General features: G+C 43.7%; 1 protein-coding gene across 2 annotated transcripts in view; it reads right to left on the bottom strand.

The window, feature by feature from the left end:
- The window catches only part of N4BP2 (NEDD4 binding protein 2), a 98,783-nt gene that overhangs the window by 81,788 nt on the left and 676 nt on the right, over positions 1-16,319 (bottom strand). The gene's annotated exons all lie outside the window — the stretch shown is intronic.

Here is a 16,319-nt window from a genome sequence, read left to right as displayed (position 1 = left end):
CTTTGGGAGGCCTGGGGGGGTGCAGGGAGGGATCGCCTGAGCTCAGGAGTTGGAGACCAACCAGGGCAACATGATGAAACCCCATCTCTACTAAAATTACAAAAATTAGCCAGGTGGGCTGAGCGCGGTGGCTCACGCCTGTAATTCCAGGACATTGGGAGGCCGAGGTGGGCAGATCACGAGGTCAGGAGATCAAGACCATCCTGGCCAACATGGTGAAACTCCGTCTCTACTAAAAATACAAAAATTAGCTGGGCATGGTAGCGTGTGCCTATAATCCCAGCTACTTGGGAGGCTGAGGCAGGAGAATTGCTTGAACCAGGGAATCGAAGGTTGCAGCGAGCCAAGATCATACCGCTGTACTCCAGCCTGGCGACAGAGTGAGACTCCATCTCAAAAAAAAAAAAAAATTATCCAGGCATGGTGGCACACGCCTGTAGTCCCAGCTTACTCAGGAGGCTGACGCACGAGAATCGCTTGAACCCAGGAGACAGAGGTTGCAGTGAGCTCAGATTGTGTCACTCCAGCCTGGGTGACAGAGGGAGACTCCATCTCAAAAAATTAAAAAAAAAAAATTAGCCAGCCATAGTGGCACACGCCTGTAGTCCCGGCTTACTCAGGAAGGCTGATGCATGAGAATCACTTAAACCCGGGAGGCAGAGGTTGCAGTGAGCTGAGATTGTGCCACTGCACTCCAACCTGGGCAACAGAGTTAGTCTATCTCCAAAAAAGTTAAAAAAAATTTTTAAAAAAAGAAATTTGAGGCCAGGGGCCGTGGCTCACACCTATAATCCCAGCACTTTGGGAGGCCAAGACAGGAGGATCACCTGAGGTCAGGAGTTCAAGACCAGCCTGGCCAACATGGCGAAACCTCGTCTCTACTAAAAATACAAAATTAGCCGGGCGTGGTGGCGGGAGCCTGTAGTCCCAGATACTTGGGAGGCTGAGGCAGGAGAATCACCTGAACCCGGGAGGCAGAGGTTGCAGTTAGCCAAGATCACACCATTGTACTCCAGCCTGGGCAACAAGAGCAAAACTCCGTCTCAAAAAAATAAAAAATAAGAATAAAAAAATTTACCTGATGTCAAAGTACCACCCTACAGATTACTACTTGCTAAAAGCAAAAAGAAAACCATAACTTTATAATGAAATGATCAGGTTCTCACCACATCAGCTTGGTGATCAAATACAGCATCAAAATAGTGGGACCTGACATTATATGCCTCTTAACTAGAAACAGCAGGAACTACATAGCATTACTAAATGAGGTACTCTTCCAAAACTGTTTACCCTAAGTCTACTCACACCTTTAGATCTAACTCCCAGTTTACAGGAATTAAATAAGATAGAAGAAGAAGTAATACTACGCCATGAGGAAACAAGCAGCAATACAAAATGTAATCGTCTCAACAGATCTAACGAGTCAATACCACAGGGAAGCAGAAGCAGAGTAGAGAAGGAGGTGGATGAGTAGAAGAGACAGTTCTACCTATATATTTTAAAAGACTCAAGAGATTACAACCAAATGCAACGGGTAGCTCTTGACTGAAATCTGGTGTTAAAAAAAAAAAAAAAAAAAAAAAAACACCAGCCTGACCAACATGGTGAAACCCCGTCTCCACTAAAAATACAAAAATTAACCGGGCATGGTGGCAGACACCTGCAATCCCAGCTATTTGCGAGGCTGAGGCAGGAGAACTGCTTGAACTCAGGAGGAGGAGGTTGTAGTGAGCGAAGATGACACCACTGCACTCCATCCTGGGTGACAGAGCGAGACTTCCTCTTTAAAAAAAAAAAAAAAACCCACCACACAGCAATAAAAAACATTTTTGGAACAACTCGGGATATCTGAATATAGTATAAGTAGCATATATCAGGGAATCAGGTCACATGCCTGCAATCCCAGCACTTTGGGAGACTAAGGCAGGAGGATCACTTGAGCCCACAAGTTTAAGACCAGCCTGGGCAACGTGGCAAGACCACATCTCTACAAAAAATACAAAAATTAGCCAGGCATGGTGGTATGTGCCTGTAGTCCCCAGCCATTCCAGGAGGCTGAGGCAGGAGAATGGCTTGAGCCCAGGAGGTCAAGGCTGCAGTAAGCCATGAACGTGCAGCTGCACTCTAATCTGGGCGACAGAGCAAGACCTCGTCTCAAAAAAAAATCAAAAAGTAGTATATTATTAGGGAATTATTGGTAATTTTGCTAGGAATGATAATGGTTTTATGGCTATGTAGGGAGAATGTCCTCCTTTTCCTTGGAGAGATCTGAAGATATATGTCTTCTTATAATTTTTTTTTTTTTTTTTTTTTTTTGAGACACAGTCTTGCTCTGTCGCCCAGGCTGGAGTGCAGTGGCACGATCTTGGCTCACTGAAAGCTCCTCCTCCCAGGTTCACACCATTCTCCTGCCTCAGTCTCCAGAGTAGTTGGGACTACAGGCACCTGCCAACACGCCTGGCTAATTTTTTGCATATTTAGTAGAGACGGGGTTTCACCGTGTTAGCCAGGATGTTTATAATCTTTTAAAAGAGCAAATACCAATCTAAATCTTTAAATGTCAGAGTCCAAAATACATACATTTATAATACAATCGTATGATACTTAAAAGGGAAAACTGAAAAAAAACTTATTTGCCACTCTTAGTTTACTTTTAAATGGTTCAGGAAATTTATATAAGTAGATAAAACAAATATGGCAAAATGATAACAATTGTTGAATCAAGGAGGTGGGTACATGTGGGTTCAATGTATCATACTACTTTTCTATATCTGTATTTTCCTAATAAAAGTTTTTAAAATGTACCAATGCTTCAAGCAAACTAGTTTGCTTCTAAGATGTTTGAAAAGATAAAACCATATTTAATCCACTAAAAGACTACCTCTACAAAGCAAAGAAAGAGTTTTGGGGGGTTGTTTTTGTTTTTTATTTTTTTGAGAGACAGGGTCTCACTCTGTCACCCAGGCTGGAGTGCAGTGGTACAACACTACAGCTTTGAACTCCTGGGCTCAAGTAAGACTCCTGCTTCAGCCTCCCAAAGTTGGGACCACATGCATGCACCATTCCGCCCGGCTAATTTTTTGTTGTTGCTTCTTTTATTTTGTTTTGTAGAGACAGGGTCTCGCTTTGATGTCCACACTGGCCTCCAACTCCTGGTTTCAAGCAATCCTCCTCCCCTCAGCCTCCCACAGTGCTGGGAATATAGGAATGGGCAACTGTGCTTGGCCAAAATCCTTTCTAATTCAAATATCAACTCTTAATTTGAAACATGTGGTTCAAAAATGCCAAGTTTTTATAAAGCAGGGCACCCTCCATATTGCAAAGGTTATGTACAGGTTATTTGTCCTTACATGTTGAGAAGAAAAAAGAAAAATTCAATCATGCTGTGAGTTTAAAATGAAAGGAAGGGAAAAAAATGAAAGGGAATTTTTTTTTTTTTAGATAGTCTCGCTCTTTCACCCAGGTTGGAGTGCAGTGGTGTAACCTTGGCTCACTGCAACCTCCACCTCCCAGGTTCAAGTGATTCTCCTGCCTCAGCCTCCTGAGTTGCTGGGATTACAGGCAAGCACCACCAAGTCCAGCTAATTTTTGCATTTTTAGTAGAGAGGGAGTTTCACCATGTTGGCCAGGCTGGTCTTGAACTCCTGACCTGAAGTGATGTGCCCGCCTCAGCCTCCCAAAGGGCTGGAATTACAGGCATGAGTCACTGTACCTGGCTGGGAATTTTTTTGTTGTTTTTTGTTTTTGTTTGTTTTTGAGATGGAGTCACGCTCTGTCGCCCAGTGGAGTGCCATGTTGCGATCTCAGCTCACTGCAAACTTCACCTCCCGGGTTCAAGCAATTCTCCTGCCTCAGCCTCCCGAGGAGCTAGGATTACAGGCACCCGCCACCATGTCCAGCTAATTTTTGTATTTTTAGGAGAGACGGGTTTCGCCATGTTGGCCAGGCTGGTCTTGAACCCCTGACCTCAAGTGATCTGCCTGCCTCAGTCTCCCAAAGTGCTGAGATTACAGATGTGAGCCACCATGCCCAGCCTGGGAATTTTTAAAAGGATAAAAATTATGGCCGGGCTCAGTGGCTCACGCCTGTAATCCCAGCACTTTGGGAGGCCGAGGCGGGTGGATCACGAGGTCAGGAGATTGAGACCATCCTGGCTAACACGGTGAAACCCCATCTCTACTAAAAATACAAAAATTAGCCGGGCGTGGTGGCGGGCACCTGTAGTCCCAGCTACACGGGAGGCTGAGGCAGGAGAATGGCGTGAACCCTGGAGGCGGAGCTTGCAGTGAGCCGAGATCGTGCCACTGCACACTCCAGCCCGGGCGACAGAGCGAGACTCCGTCTCAAAAAAAAAAAAAAAAGGATAAAAATTATGAAAAGGATCCCAAATAGTTAAAACAAACTTGAGAAAGAAAAACAAAGCTGGAGGCCTCATACTTCCTGATTTCAAAACACCTTACATTACAAAGCTACAGTAATCAATACAGTATGGTAGGGCTTAAAGATAGACATAAGACTAATGGAATAGAATAGAAAGCCTAGAAATAAATACTCACATATGTGATCAAATGATCTTCAACAAGGGTACCAAGGTCACACGATGGGAAAAGGAGTGTCTCTTCAACAAATGATATAGGAAAAACTGGGTATCCACATGCAAAAGAATGAAGCTGGAATCTTAATGTACATTACATTGAATACAAAAGGTAATTCGAAATGGACTAAAGACCTAAATCTAAGACCTTAAACTTAAAACTCATAGAAGAAAACGGGGAGAAAGCTTCATGATATTGGATTTGGCAATGATATCTTGAAGATGACACCAAAGGCATAAGCAACAAAAGCAAAAATCGACAAAATGGACATCAAACTTAAAGAATTCTGTATCACAAAGGAAACAATCAACAGAATAATAAGGCAACCTATGGGATGACAGAAAATATTTGCAAACCATATATCTGATAAGTTGGTAATATCTAGAATATATAAAGAACTACGACTCAACAAACAAAATCCAAATAACCCAATTTAAAAATGGGCAAAGGACTTGCCACAGACGTTTCTCCAAAGAAGATATACACATGGCCAACAGGTATATGAAAAGATACTCATCACTAATCAGAAAAATACAAATTAAAACCACAATGATATAGATATCACCTTACACCTATTGAGATGACCACTATCAACAAATAAATTAAAAAACAGGCTGGGTGCAGTGGCTCACGCCTATAATCCCAGCACTTTAGGAAGTCAAGGCAGGTGGATTACCTGAGGTCAGAGGTTCAAGACCAGCCTGGCCAGACCAGCCTGGCCAATATGGTAAAACTCCATCTCTACTAAAAATATAAGAATTAGCCTGTAGTCTCAGCTACTCAGGAGCCTGAGACAGGAGAATCACTTGAACCCAGAAGGCAAAGGTTACAGTGAGCCAAGATCATGCCACTGCACTCCACCCTGGGTGACAGAGTGAGAATCTGTCTCAAAAAATTAAACAATTAAAAGTTAAAATGTTGGCGAAGATGTAGAGAAACTGGAACCCTTGTGTACTACTGGTAGGAACCTAAAATGGCTCAGCTACTAAGCAAAGGGTATGGCAGTTCCTCAAAAAATTAAAAACAATTATCATATGATCCAGCAATTCCACTTCAGGGTATATATCCAAAATAATTAATAACAGGATCTCCAAGAGATACCTGCACATGCATGTTTATTACAGCGTTATTCACAATAGTCAAGAGGTGGAAGCAACCTAAATGTCCATCAACAGGTGAATGGATAAAAAAAAAAATTTTTTTTTTTAAATGTGGTACATACATACAATGGAATATTATTCAGCCTTAAAAAAAAAAAAAAAAAAAAAAAGGAGGCCAGGCACAGTGGCTCATGCCTGTAATCCCAGCATTTCGGAAGGCCAAGGCTGGCTGATCACTTGAGCCCAAGAGTTCAAGACCAGCCTAGGCAACATGGCAAAATCTCATCTCTACAAAAATTACCCAGGTGTGGTGGTGCACACCTGTGGTTCCAGCTACTCTCAGAAGGCTGAGGTGGAAGGATGGCTTGAGTCCGGGGAGGTCAAGGCTGCAGTGAGCCATGATCACACCACCGCACTCCAACCTGAGTGACAGAGCAAGACCCTGTCTCAGAAAAAAAAAAAAAAAGGAAATTAGGTCACATGCTGCAACATGGAAGAATCTTGAGGACACTATGCTAAGTGAAGTATGTCAGTCACCCCAAAAACAGCAATAACAATGACAAAAAGCTGCATGTTTTCTACTTATATGGGTTATCTACAAGCAGTCAAACTCTAGACACAGAAAGTAGAATCGTGGTTGCCAAGGGCTAGAAAGGAGAAAATGGGTTCACTGGGTACAGAGTTTCAGTTTGGCAAGATGAAAAAAACTGCACAACAGAGTGCATAGTTAACACTACTGTTCTGTACTCTTAAAACTGGTTAAGATAGTAAATACAGGCCGGGCGCGGTGGCTCAAGCCTGTAATCCCAGCACTTTGGGAGGCCGAGGCGGGCGGATCACAAGGTCAGGAGATCGAGACTATCCTGGCTAACATGGTGAAACCCCGTCTCTACTAAAAATACAAAAAACTAGCCGGGCGCGGTAGCGGGCGCCTGTAGTCCCAGCTACTTGGGAGGCTGAGGCGGGAGAATGGCGTGAACCCGGGGGGCGGAGCTTGCAGTGAGCCGAGATCGCGCCACTGCACTCCAGCCTGGGAGACACAGTGAGACTCCGTCTCAAAAAAAAAAAAAAAAAAAAAAGATAGTAAATACGCTGCACTTTTCTCCCCAACTAAAAAAACTATGAGTAGCTTAACTATAAAGAAAAAAAATTGAGAGGTGATTTAGCAGAGAAACAGAATGTTCACTCAAGAGAGATAGACTCAAAAACAGACCAGGGCCAGGCGCGGTGACTCACACCTGTAATCCCAGCACTTTGGAAGGCCAAGGCCGGTGGATCACTTGAGGTCAGGAGTTCAAGACCAGCCTGGCCAACATGGTGAAACCTCATCTCTAATAAAAAATACAAAAATTAGCTGGGTGTGGTGGCACATGCCTGTAGTCCCAAGTACTTGCGAGACTGAGGCAAGAGAATTGCTTGAACCTGGGAGGTAGAGGCTGCAATGAGCCAAGATCATGCTACTGCAGTTCAGCCTGGGCGACAGAGTGAGACACTGTCTCAAAAAACAAAAACAAAACAAAACAAAACAAAAAACAGAAAGAAAATCACAAATAGAAATCCTGAGAAATGAACTAAATTTAATTACAATGACATAATCAGTAATTAACTCCGGGTCCCCTGAAAAAAAAGGTGGGCGGATCACAAGGTCAAGGGATTGAGACCATCCTGGCCAACGTGGTGAAATCCCGTCTCTACTAAAAATACAAAAATTAGCTGGGTGCGGTGGTGTGCGCCTGTAGTCCCAGCTACTCAGGAGACTGAGGCAGGAGAATCGCTTGAACCCAGGAGGCAGAGGTTGCAGTGGGCCAAGATCACGCCACTGCACTCCGGCCTGGCGAAAGATCGAGTCTCCGTCTCAAAAAAAAAAAAAATGCTTTACTAGATATTTATAGGTCCAGAAACTATATGCAAAATACTCTACTAGGTACTTGTACTCCCCAGTGACTGTGTATGTATCATATCCATGCCCCGAGTCACCCACTTCTTACCTCCCAAACACCACCAAAAGAGCCTCCATCCGCTCCTATCTGTCCTTAAAAATTCTAAAAAAATTCAAATCCCTGCATTGGAAGAACGGTCTAGAAATTTTATTTTCTCTGTACACACAGAATTGATAATGATCAGACTAACCAAACTCCTATTATTTCCTATACAGTTTCAGTTTCTTAAAATGAAAGTAGTTTATATTTGTTGTTTCAACTTTTTTCTGTTGACTCCTTGACCCCATACAATCCACCCCAAGCAGCATTTACTGGTTTTTTTCTGGCTGGCCCTTCTTGGTCTCTGTCATGGATTTCCTGCCTTCTGCTCACTTTTTTCAGTGCCATTGCTCGCTAAGGTTCTGTTCCTAATCTTTTGTTCAATTCACCTCTTCTAGGTCCATTCAAACCCATGGTTTCAATACCTATAAGTGTGACTCCAGTCAATAATTTTCTCCCAAACCCCAATATAGTTAACCGCTTGACAGACATATCCACTTGAATATTGCATAGGCACTTCAAACCTGAGAGGTCCAGCTTAAATTTCCTTCAGTGAAAGCTATAGAATAGCTTTCAAGATCAAGTTCCAACTCTGTGATAAAGCATTCAAGGACTTCTATGACATGATCCCTTATGTACCTTTGGCCTCCTCTTCTACTTCTCATCAGGTACTCTTTAATCCACCTGTATCTAGTTATTTGTTTCCTAAACAAGGTAGCCCATTTCACAGCTCTGTGCCTTATACATGCTCCGCCTGAAAGTCCCTGTAACCCCAGCTGGGCACAGTGCTCACCCTTATAATCCACTTTGGGAGGCTGAGGCGGGTGGATCAGGAGGTCAGGAGTTCGAGACCAGTCTGGGCAACATGGTAAAGCCCCATCTCTACTAAAAATACAAAAATTAGCCAGTGTGGTGGTGCATACCTGTAATCCCGGCTACTCAGGAGGCTGAGGCAGGAGAATCGCTTGAACCCGGGAGGCAGAGGTTGCAGTGAGCCGAGATCACGCCATTGCACTCCAGCCTGGGCGACAGAGCGAGACTCCATCTCTACCCCATCACACCCAACCCATATTTCTTGGTTCAATTTACTTTCCTTTAGGAAAGTTTCCCACTATCTCAAAGTATGATTTAGCCATAGCTCCCAGTGCACCCTAGACATCTGTCTATCTTAGCACCTTTGTATTTACTTGTTGAGACTACTAGTCTGCAAGTATCTTGCAGATAAGTGTTTTATTTAGCAAACAAGAGCTCAATAAATACCTGTTAATGCCAGGCATGGTGGCTTACGCCTGTAACCCTAGCACTTTGGGAGGCTGAGGCAGGAGGATCACAAGGTCAGGAGTTTGAGACCAGCCTGACCAACATGGCAAAACCCCGTCTCTACTAAAAATACAAAAATTAGCTGGGCATGGTGGCGCGTGCTTGTAGTCCCAGCTACTCGGGAGGCTGAGGCAGAAGAATCGCTTGAACCCAAGAGGCAGAGGTGGCAGTGAGTCAAGATCACACCATTGCACTCCAGCCTGGGCGACAGAGCAAGACTCTGTCTCAAAAAAATAAATAAATAAATACTTGTTATAAGCTAGCATAAGCCAAAAGGCCAACTTCTTTAAAATGTTGGACTTAGCATTTTAGTACCTGGAATACACAAGTGCATATTACAGGGCATCTCTTTACCACAAATAAAGTACCAATGAAAATAAATTCATAATCAGAAAGGTGGTTAAGAATTACAGTGGATGAGGACAGGCACAGTGGTTCACGCGTGGTCCCAGCATCTTGGGAGGCTGAGGTAGGAGGATCACTTGAGCTCAGGAGTTCGAGACCAGCCTAGGCAACATAGTGAGACCCCATCTCTCTAAATAAATAAATAAAATTGGCCAGCATGGTGGCTCACACCTGTAATCCCAGCACTTCGGGAGGCCAATGCGGGAGGATCATCTGAGGTCAGGAGTTCGAGACCAACCTGGCCAACATGGTGAAACCCTGTCTCTACTAAAAAGACAAAAAATTAGTTGGGTGTGGTGATGCATGCCTGTAATCCCAGCTACTCGGGAGGCTGAGACAGGAGAATCACTTGAACCGGGGAGGCGGAGATTGTAGTAAGCCGAGATCACGTCATTGCACTCCAGCCTGGACAACAAGAGCAAAACTCCATCTCAAATAAATAAATTAATTAATTAAATTAAAAATAAATAAATCAATAAAATTATAAAGAATTAAAGTGGATATTCTTTATGTCTGCCCAGAACTCCATCCCCTCCTCTACTCAAGGTCTGCTCTGCTTTTTGCTAACAGATTCCTTGTCATGTAAGTGAGCATATCACACAACCTAGAATGAACTAAGCATAATAGTTCATCCCCTTAAATGCTAGATTTGGTCAAGGTTCTAGTTGATACCCCTGTGCTGCCAGGAACCAGGTTTCCCATATGAAGAAACATATTTGCAGTAAAAGGAATGAAGCCAGTATGCACAGAGTATAAGTATGGAAAGGTCCCAACTATGGGAAAGTTCCCACCCTAGCTCTTCATGGCCATCTCTATCCATACAATGTCTATTATATGGTTATATGAACCAATAAGGTTCCCCTACAGGCTATTCCAAGCAGTATTTCTGTCACTTGAACTCCAAAAAGTCCTAATAAAATAGAGAATCTGAATTGATAAAAATTAGACATCAATGGATATTTTTCATTTAGGCTATAAAAGAGCCTGGTATGCCTTCTCTGGCTTAGAAAACTTTCATCTATCAAATATAATGTCCCTTTCCTCTCCCTATTAGATAAACCCCAAAATTACTATTTCATTCTCTTTCAATACACTCCATGTAAATCACATCATTTTTTTTAAGACAGCCCATTTATCGCTATGTGGTGAAATGACAAATAAGCAAGCAATCACAATAAAAGAACACAGAGTGCTAAGGACACAAAGAAGAAGCCCATGTAACCCAGACTTGAAGTATCCGAGGGCTTTCTCCTATAGCTACCACCTAGGCTGAGACCTGAAAGACAAGCGTGAGTTAACAAAACAAAAGTGAGGGTAAGGAGCAAACTAGGAAAGGTATTCCAGACAGATAGAAGCTTCTGTAGTCAAGCATAGATTTAAGAACTCTGATCCCTTCAGGGAGAAATACAAGGAACTTAACAGGGCTACCACACTGAGAGCCAAGTGTCAATAAGGATCCAAATCATGAGATAAGGATCCTGAAAACCAAGTGAAGAAGTTCAGAAGTCACACACACACACACACACACACACACAAAAGAAGTTCAGAAGTTACCCTGAAGGCCATGAAAAGTCACAAAAAAAGTTTTAAGCAGAGGAGTTACATGCTCAAATGTGTTAGACAGATTACTCTAGCTACAGTGGGAAAAATGAATTGGAAGACTGAAAGCAGGGATGAGCTATTAGGAAGCTCCTGCAACAACCCAGGTGAGAGATGATACTAACCACGGAGTAGGAGTGCAGCAGTGAGGATAGGGAAAAGGAACAGATTCAAGAGATATTAAAGAGAGGAGGATCACAAGGTCAGGAGATCTAGACTATCCTGGCTAACATGGTGAAATCCCGTCTCTACTAAAAATACAGAAAATTAGCCGGGCGTGGTGGTGGGTACCTGCAGTCCCGGCTACTCAGGAGGCTGAGGCAGGAGAATCGCTTGAACCCAGGAGGCAGAGACTGCAGCAAGCCAAGATCGCACCACTGCACTCCAGCCTGGGTGACAGAGCGAGACTCCGTCTCAAAAAAAAAAAAAAAGTAACCAAAAAATAAAGCAGCAAAAACAAAACAAAAAAATAAATAAATAAAGCAGCAAATTAATGAAAATATTTTCAAGAAAAAAACGACACTAATGGCCAGGTCTGGTGGTTCACTCCTGTAATCCCAGCACTTTGGGAGGCCGAGGTGGCTGGATCACCCAAAGTTAGGAGTTCCAGACCACCCTGGCCAACATGGCGAAACCCCGTCTCTACCAAACATACAAAAATTAGCCAAGCATGGTGGCAGGCGCCTGTAATCCCAGCTACTTGGGAGGCTGAGGCAGGAGAATCACTTGAATGAGGTAGGCGGAGGTTGCAGTGAGCCGAGATCATGCCACTGCACTCCAACCTGGACAACAAGAGCGAAACTCCATCTCAAAAAAACAAAAAAAAATACACCAGGCACAGTGGCTCAAGCCTGTAATCCCAGCACTTTGGGAGGCGAGGCAGGCAGATCACCTGAGGTTAGGAGTTCGAGACCAGCCTGGCCAACATGGCCAAACCCCATCTCTACTAAAAATACAAAAATTAGCTGGGCATGGTGGTGCACATCTATAATCCTAGTAACTTGGGAGGCTAAGGCAGAAAAATCACTTGAATCCAGGAGGCGGAGGTTGCAGTGAGCTGGGATCATGCCATGGCACTCCAGACTGGACAACAAGAGTGAGACTCCATCTCAAAAATAAATAAATAAAATAAAATAAAATAAAATAAAATAAAAAATACAAAAATTAGCCAAGCATGGCAGTGGCCACCTGTAATCTCAGCTACTCGGGAGGCTGAGGCAGAAGAATTGCTTGAAACTGGGAGGCAGAGGTTGCAGTGAGCCGAGACTGTGCCACTGCACTCCAGCCTGGGCAACATAGTGAGACTCCGCCTCAAAAAAATAATAATAATAATAAAGACACTAATAACCATATATCTGGGGCTTGCATAAAGTTTTAAGAAAAACACCCAGCTGAGCATGGTGGCTCACACCTGTAATTCTAGGGCTTTAGGAGGCCGAGGTGGGAGGATCACTTGAGCCCAGAAGTCTGAGACCAGCCTGGGCAATATGGCAACATCCCATCTCAATTTAAATTTTAAAAAAAGAAGAAGAAAAGAAAAGAAAAGCAGCCAATACATGATCAAAGGATATGGTCATACAATCCACATTTAGAAAAACAGGCCAGGCATGGTGGCTCAGGCCCATATTCCCAGGAACTTGGGAGGCTGAAGTGAGAAGACCACTTGAGCCCACAAGTTTGAGACCAGCCTAGGCAATACAGCAAGACCCTGTCTCCACAAAAAAATTTTAAAAATGAGCCAGGCATGGCGGTATGGGCCTATACTCCCAGCTACTCGGGAGGCTATTGCAGGAGAATCCCTTGAGCCTAGGAATTCAAGGCTACAGTGAGCTATAATTGTGCCACTGCACTCCAGCCTGGGCAACAGAGGGAGACCCTGTCTCAAAAAAAAAAAAAAAATCTAGCTACTTAGCCACATAAATTTATAAAAGGCTCTTTAAATTTTTAAAGTATGTGTGGCTGGATGCAGTGGCTCACACCTGTAATCCCAGCACTTTGGGAGGGCAACGCGGGTGGATCACCTGAGGTCAGGAGTTCGAGACCAGCCTGACCAACAAGGTGAAACCCCGTCACTACTAAAAATAAAAATATTAGCCGGGCGTGGTGGTGTGCACCTGTAATCCCAGCTACTTGGGAGGCTGAGGCAGGAGAATTGCTTGAACCTGGGAGGCAGAGGTTGCAGTGAGCCAAGATCGCACCATCGCACTCCAGCCTGGGCAATAGAACAAGACTCCATCTCAAAAAATAAAATAAAGTATGAGAGCTCAGATAGAACTGATTAACCACAATCTAGATATACAGTTCTAATAAAATAATTTCTGGAGGGCAATGCTGAGAGATTCAAGCTCTCAGGTAAGAAAGTAAAATACTCCTCCCAAAGCGCAGGCACAGTGGCTCATGCCTGTAATCTCAGCGCCTTGAGAGGTTGAGGCAGGAGGATTGCTTGAGCCCAGGAGTTCGAGAGCACCCTGAGCAACATAGTGAGACCTTGTCTCTTTAAAAAAAGAAAAAATAATAATAATAAGGTTTTGGGTCATAAAGATCTAGGTTTGACTGAAACCTCCCTGATACATACATAACACTCCCACACACTAGTCAGGTAACTTTCAGCAACCTTCTTAATATTTCTCAGTCTCTGTCTCCTCCTCTGTAAGAATAGTGCAAATCTCAGAGTTGTAAGAATTAAATACAGGGCCGGGCGCGGTGGCTCACTCCTGTAATCCCTGCACTTTGGGAGGCCGAGGCGGGCGGATCACGAGGTCAGGAGATCGAGACCATCCTGGCTAACACGGTGAAACCCCGTCTCTACTAAAATACAAAAAAAAATTAGCCGGGCGTGGTGGCGGGCGCCTGTAGTCCCAGCTATTCGGGAGGCTGAGGCAGGAGAATGGCGCGAACCCGGGAGGCGGAGCTTGCAGTGAGCTGAGATGGTGCCACTGCACTCCAGCCTGGGCGACAGAGTGAAGACTCCGCCTCAAAAAAAAAAAAAAAAAAGAATTAAATACAATCACATATGTAAAGTGCTTAAAACAGCACCTGGTGTGCATGTATGTATATATATACGTATGCCACTTCATTACTATGAGGACAAGGGCAATGAGGTTGATAATGATATATGGCTTGATGTATGCTTACTCATTATCAGGCAAGGTAGGTATCAAAAAAGTATTCAAAGGCCAGGCCGGGGTGGCTCACGCCTATAATCCTAGCACTTTGGGAGGCCAAGTAGGCAGATCACTTGAGGCCAGGAGTTACAGACCAGCCTCATCAACATGGCAAAAACCCATCCCTACTAAAAATACGGAAGTTAGCCAGGTGTGGTGCTGAGCACCTGTAATCCCAGCTACTCCGGAGGCTGAGACAAAATAGCGCCACTGCACTCCAGCCTGGGCGACAGAGGCTCTGTCTCAAAATACATACATACATACACAAAAAATGCTCAATCTCTTCTTAAATTCCTAACATAAACTACTTCTAAAGGCATTTAATAGACAACTGATTCTTCCCAAGACTTACAATATGATTTTGCATATAAAAAGCTGAAAGGAAAGTGAAGGAAGGTAGCTATTTTTCTGAAATTCATTGACTAATAAATGGTTGCTGCTTTGCATATCAAAAGACATGCATAATCATGGCTAATCATGATGAAAAGGGAAGTTTTAAAAGGAAAATAATCAGGGTTTTAAAACCGCCGGGCGGTCGTGGCGGTCACTCCTGTAATCCCAGCACTTTGGAAGGCCGAGGCAGGCGGATTGCTTGAGCTCAGGGGTTTGAGACCAGCCTGGGCAACATGGCGAAACCTCCTCTGCAAAAAATGCAAAAATTAGCCGGGCGTAGCGGCTTGCGCCTCTAGTACCAGCTACTCTAGGGCATGAGGTGGGAGGATGGCTTGAGCCCGGGAGGCAGACTTTGCAGTGAGCTGAGATAGTGCCACTGCACTCCAGCCTTGGCGATATGGCCAGAGCTTGTCTCAAAACAATAAATAAAATAAAATAAGATTAAACTATGTAACAGTATTTAGATTCAAATATTTTTAAAAAACATGCAACTACAGTGATAATATTTAGCCTCTACTATGTACAAACAAGATACTATGCCTACTTTAATATACTTTAATGAAGGAAAAAACATGCCTCTACCATAATTTAAGCCCACTTTTTCTATGAAGTACAGTACTTCTATCTCCTCTCCAAATCAACTAAAGTCAACAGGTATACAAACTGGCAGTCGTACGTACTGCGTGCTGATTTCTACTGCTTTAGTCTTTATTGTTTTACATGTTAGTCTTTTTTCATTAACTAAATTGTAGCCTCCTTGCAAAAGAGCAGCCATTTATTTCCTATTCTTCCCACCATGTTCACCACTACAGCCCCTCACTCCAACCCCCCGTCCTAGCACGGCACTTAAATAATAAAGGTCCTGGCAGCGAAACTCTAAACTGTTTATTTCTGACCTTTAGCAATAAACAATGTTAGAAAGGCAGATGGAACCACGTTTATCAAAACACAGAAAGCACGATGTTTACATTTCCTAAAGCGCATAAAAAGTCTTTTAGTTAAAATTAAAGGATGAGAGTTAAAACGAGTTACAAAAGACAGCTGGTGTTTGAAAGAAAAACACTGGAAGTAATAAAAACGGAGTGAAAAGGCTGATGTTGGGATTTAAAGAAAACATTTTTTTAATACAGCTGCAAATCAGTCATTGTTTTCTGAGAGGCTAGGTTCATCTCCAGGATTTTCTTCTAGGAGCTCAACCAATCGCCACCTTTACTGAGTTAACCAGTCTCCAGGCAAGCAGCCCTTGCTGATTGGCTCAAAGATGTCGAGTAGAAAAAGCAGCCAATCCTGCCTTCAAGCAAGAACTGTGCCATGGAGACATTACAACCACTGCATGGCGAGAATGTGTACAAACCTGTCCGTACCACAAATATCAGATCCTAGTTACAAAGACTGCCGCCGAAAGGAAGAGCTTTTGAAGCCAACACTGACACTGACCTGTCATCTACATTATATTACTCTAGCTCTCTTTCCGGGGGGGGAAAAAAAAAAACTATTTTAACCAAAAGCGCATGAGGGATAAACTGTGCCCCCGCTAAGATGACTCACTCTATTGAGGATGAATTTCCAAACAAACGGCTCATAGAGGGTTCCGATGAGAGAGGGGCTCTAGAAGGGTCCCAGTGAGGGTCAAAGTTGCAGGAGGGGGCAGGGGAGGCGGGACGAGGGCCAAAGACGCACAAATGCCGGGGAGGGGAAAGTCTCCCTGCAGTCTCCAAAATCCGAACGTGTGAGTGGTTTTGTATTTGGACTTGAAGTGAGTAA

Source organism: Theropithecus gelada, chromosome 5 (assembly GCF_003255815.1).
Source record: "Theropithecus gelada isolate Dixy chromosome 5, Tgel_1.0, whole genome shotgun sequence".
Classification (NCBI taxonomy): Eukaryota; Metazoa; Chordata; class Mammalia; order Primates; family Cercopithecidae; genus Theropithecus; species Theropithecus gelada.
Note: the sequence above shows the minus strand (reverse complement) of the source record. Positions and strands in the feature narration are given on the sequence as shown.